This window comes from Hylobates moloch, unplaced genomic scaffold (genome assembly GCF_009828535.3).
Source record: "Hylobates moloch isolate HMO894 unplaced genomic scaffold, HMol_V3 SCAFFOLD_1, whole genome shotgun sequence".
Taxonomy (NCBI): Eukaryota; Metazoa; Chordata; class Mammalia; order Primates; family Hylobatidae; genus Hylobates; species Hylobates moloch.
This window is the reverse complement of record NW_026652276.1, coordinates 221,506,550-221,511,870: the sequence shown is the minus strand read 5'-3', so window position 1 is coordinate 221,511,870 and position 5,321 is coordinate 221,506,550.

Sequence of the window (5,321 nt, the reverse complement as noted above, 5' to 3'; positions counted from 1 at the left end):
CTAACAGCTAGTGTATAAGTGCTACAGCTTTGGACTCCAAATCTGTGTTTCTTTACATAGATCAGCTACTGTTGGCTGCCTTTGTGGACCTATCTCACGTTTCTGGGTGACGTTAGTAGATTTACATTCTTCCTCGCTGTACTATGCCCGTTATCAATTGTCTATGGCTTATCTGTTTTCTTTTGACCCTGTGGAGTCCTAAACCTCAAGATTTCAGGGGATGGGCAGGCACGGTGACCTGTAATCCCAGCTACGTGGGAGGCTGAGGTGGAAGGATCACTTGAGTCCAGGAGTTTGAGGCCCACAGTGTCCTATGATTACGCCTGTGAATAGCCACTACACTTCAGCCTTGGCAACATGGTGAGACCCTGTCTCTTAAAAAGAAAAATATTGGCCGGGCGTGTTGGCTCACGCCTGTAATCCCAGCACTTTGGGAGGCTGAGGCGGGCGGATCACGCAGTCAGGAGATCGAGACCATCCTGGATAACACGGTGAAATCCTGTCTCTACTAAAAATACAAAAAAATAGCCAGGCGTGGTGGCAGGCACCTGTAGTCCCAGCTACTCTGGAGGCTGAGGCAGGAGAATCGTGTGAACCTGGGAGGCAGAGTTTGCAGTGAGCCGAGATCATGCCACTGCACCCCAGCCTGTGTGACAGAGCGAGACTCCATCTCAAAAAAAAAAAAAAAAAAAGAAAAGAAAAATATTGGGGGCGGTGGTGGGGGGCTGCTGATTTGTTCTATTTGGGTTTTTTTTGAGATGGAGTCTTGCTCTGTCGCCCAGGCTGGAGTGCAGTGTTGTGATCTCAGCTCACTGCAACCTCTGCCTCCCATGTGCCTCGGTCCTGACCTTCTATCAAGTGCTGGTGTAATCTCTAATATTAATAGCTTGCTGGAGAGCTGTGATACCCTGAGATCACCTCATCGTTAGTTTCTGTAACTGGAAACCATCCTCATCTCAGATTTGGCTCCACCCCTTGTCTTCATGTATTCCTGTTCATAGCATCATATAATTCCCTTCCTTCAAATCCCTGGATACTTTTTGCTGCCTGCAGGACTGGGATCAGATCCATGAGCCTCTTCATTCTGCTTCTTCAGAATTGCCCAGGCCCCAGCACATTCTAGCACTAGCCCTTCCTCACTTGGAGCACTGGGCTGTGTCCTCCTCCTCCTCACCTTCATGTTCACACCCCAGTCATTTAGTCAGTCTTGGCAGTCCTTTCTGTCATAGGATCCCTTGGGGACCCAGTTTCTCCAAGGCATTTTCCCAGACTCTGCAGCCAGCCCTGGGGCTTTTTCCCCACCCTGCCCTGTGAGTCCATGTTGGTGGCCACGAACCATGCCACGTTTCCCCTTCTGGGTATGTCAGCTTCTTTCCTGCTAAACACTGAGTTCTTTCAGGTCAGGAAACTCCTCGATACTTCTTTATCTCTCACATCTCCCAGGACAAAATCTATAGTAAGGCTTAAGAGCAGAAGGTACACATTCTTGGATTAGCAAAAGCTTCTAGAAAGCAGTGGGCTTCTTTGGTATGTCAATTTATGCTTTGGATCTCTGTGGTCTCTGGCTACTAAGGCTTTTGGTACAGAAGCTCTGAGAGCTGGTAGGAACAAGAGAGATCAGTTTTAATCTAATGATTTCCAAACGTCAGTCTGTGGATTGGATTGTGAGAATTTGTTTGTGAAGAGACTTATAAAAAGGGCCAGACATGGTGGCTCATGCCTGTAATCCCAGCACTTTGGGAGGCTGAGGTGGGCAGATCACTTGAGGTCAGGAGTTTGAGACCAGCCTGGCCAACATGATGAAACCCTGTCTGTACTAAAAATACAAAAATTGGCAGGGCACGGTGGCTCATGCCTGTAATCCCAGCACTTTGGGAGGTCGAGGCAGGCGGATCATGAGGTCAGGAGATCGAGACCATCCTGGCTAACATGGTGAAACCCCGTCTCTACTAAAAATACAAAAAATTTGCCGGGCGTGGTGGCGGGCACCTGTAGTCCCAGCTACTCTGGAGGCTGAGGCAGGAGAATGGCGTGAACCTGGAAGGCGGAGCTTGTGAGCCAAGATCACGCCACTGCACCCCAGCCTGGGCAACAGAACGAGACTCTTGTCTCAAAAAAGAAAAAAAAAGAAATTAGCCAGGCATGGTGGTGCATGCCTGTAGTCCCAGCTACTCAGGAGGCTGAGGCATGAGAATCACTTGAACCTGGGAGGCAGAGGATGCAGTGAGCCAAATTTGTGTCACTGCACTCCAGCCTGGGTGACAGAGCGAGACCCTGTCTAAAAAAAAAAAAAAAAAAGGCTCATAAAAACATATGGACCTTCCAGACCTACTGAAGCTGATCTTTAGGGCTGGGACCTAGGAATTGGTACACTTAGCAAACTACTGAGGCCTGTCACTACACAACTACACAGCCAAGATGGAGAAGCAGTCTCCTTTTTTTTTTTTTTTTCCCAGCCTTTACATTAAGGACACAGGGAGAAACATTCTCTCTCTTTTTTTTTCTTTGAGACGGAGTCTCGCTCTGTTACCCAGACTGGAGTGCAGTGGCTCGATCTCAGCTCACTGCAACCTCTGCCTCCTGGGTTCAGGTGATTCTCCTGCATCAGCCTCCTGAGTAGCTGAGACTACAGGTGCGTGCCACCACGCCCAGCTAATTTTTGTATTTTTAGTAGAGACAGGGTTTTGCCATGTTGGTCAGGCTGGTCTTGAACTCCTGACCTCAGGTGATCTGCCTGCCTTGGCCTCCCAAAGTCCTGGAGTTACAGGCGTGAGCCTCCGTGCCTGGCCTGAGGAAGCGTTCTCTAGTCCAGTCACCTCTTTTCTTAGTTGAGAATACTAAGATCCCCAAAATGGAAATGACTTGTCAAGTTCATATTGTAAATGACAGGGGCAGGACTCAAACCCTAGGGGACTACCTGATAGCTAATTCCTTGTACCTGTGAAAGTGTTACGGAAAGTGAAGGTATAGGAAAAAAGAACATACCCATGATCATGTTGAGAAAGTCCCTCTGCATGGGATCCCAGATGATTTAATTTTCTTTCTTTCTTTCTCTTTCTTTTCTTTTCTTATTTTTTAGATGGAGTCTCACTCTGTCGCCAGGCTGGAGTGCAGTGATACAATCTCAGCTCACTGCAACCCCCGCCTCCTGGGTTCAAACGATTCTCCTGCTTCAGCCTCCTGAGTAGTTGGGACTACAGGCGCGCGCCACTACGCCGAGCTACTTTTTTTGTATTTTTAGTAGAGACAGGGTTTCACCATGTTGGCCAGGATGATCCTGATCTCCTGACCTCGTGATCTGCCCGCCTCGGCCTCCCAAAGTGCTGAGATTACAGGCATGAGCCACCGCGCCTGGCTTTTTTTTTTTTTTTTTGAATAGAGTTGCCCAGGCTGCTCTCAAACTGCTAGGCTCAAGCAATTCCCCCATCTCAGCCTCCCAAGTAGCAGAGATTACAGGCATTCACTCCACCCAGCTGATTTTAGTATTCTTAAGCTTTTCTGTAATTGAAAATTTTTTCTGCAATGAGTAGCATAAGAAAAAAATTCCAAAAAATGGTACATTAGAAAAAAATTGAGGGAGACTCTGTTTCTACAGCTTTTTTTCTTTTCCATAAGCCAGGCATAGTGGCACGTGCCTGTGGTCCCAGCTACTCCAGAGGCTGAAGTGGGAGGATCGCTTGAGAGGTGGAGGCTGCAGTGAGCTGCAGTGTACTGCTGCACTCCAGCCTGGGCGACCGTCTCTACAAAATACAAAACAAATGCATTTCCTTTTTTTTTTTTTGAAACAGACTTTCACTCTTGTTGTCCAGGCTGGAGTGCAATGACGCTATCTCGGCTCAGTGCAACCTTCACCTCCCAGGTTCAAGTGATTCTCCTGCCTCAGCCTCCCAAATAGCTGGGATTACAGGCCTGCACCACCATGCCTGGCTAATTTTGTATTTTTAGTAGAGACAGAGTTTCACCATGTTGTCCAGGCTGGTCATAAAATCCTGACCTCAAGTGATCTGCCAGCCTCAGCCTCCCAAAGTGCTGGGATTACAGGCATGATCCACCGCGCCTGGCCGAAAATTTATCATTCTAACCATTGTGAGTGCACAACTCAGTGGCATTAATTATATTCACAGTGCTGTTCAACTATTACTGAGAGTGGAGTTTTCAATTTATATTGATATATTGACTTTTTCCCATTTAAGGTAATGTTCACAGTTTATTTTTAATTATGTTAAACATTGCTTGAATTTTATTTTTTTATTTTATTTTATTTTATTTTTTTGAGACAGAGTCTCGCTCTGTCACCCAGGCTGGAGTGCAGTGGCGCGATCTCGGCTCACTGCAAGCTCCACCTCCCAGGTTCACGCCATTCTCCTGTCTCAGCCTCTCCAAGTAGCTGGGACTACAGGCGCCCGCCACCACGCCCGGCTAATTTTTTTGTATTTTTAGTAGAGACGGGGTTTCACCGTGGTCTCGATCTCCTGACCTCGTGATCCGCCCGCCTTGGCCTCCCAAAGTGCTGGGATTACAAGCGTGAGCCACTGCGCCCGGCCGAATTTTATTTTATTTTAATTAATTTATTTTTTTGAGACAGAGTTTCGCTGTTCTTGCCCAGGCTGGAGTGCAATGGCGCAATCTTGGCTCACTGCAACCTCTGCCTCTCAGGTTCAAGTGATTCTCCTGCCTCAGCCTCCCAAGTAGCTGGAATTACAGACACTCGTCACCATGTCCAGCTAATTTTTTGTGTTTTTAGTAGAGAGGGGGTTTTGCCATGTTGGCCAGGCTGGTCTGGAACTCCTGACCTCAGGTGATCCACCTGCCTGGCCTCCCAAATGCTAGGATTACAGGTGTAAGCCACTGTGCCTGGCCCATTGCTTGAATTTTAAAATAACCCATGTTGGCCGGGCGCGGTGGCTCACGCTTGCAATCCCAGCACTTTGGGAGGCCAAGGCAGGTGGATCACGAGGTCAGGAGATCGAGACCACGGTGAAACCCCGTCTCTACTAAAAATACAAAAACTTAGCTGGGCGTGGTGGCGGGCGCCTGTAGTTCCAGCTACTCAGAGAGGCTGAGGCAGGAGAATGGTGTGAACCCGGGAGGCGGAGCTTGCAGTGGGCCGAGACTGCGCCACTGCACTCCAGCCTGGGTGACAGAGCGAGACTCCGTCTCAAAATAAATAAATAAATAAATAAATAAAATAAAATAAAATAAAACAACCCATGTTTGGGTTTGAAAATAGACAATAATATCTACAGTAGGCAACTGTAATGCAAACACATACTCAGAATACATAGATTCTGGTTTTCAGAGGGTTTCCAAATGTTACATAA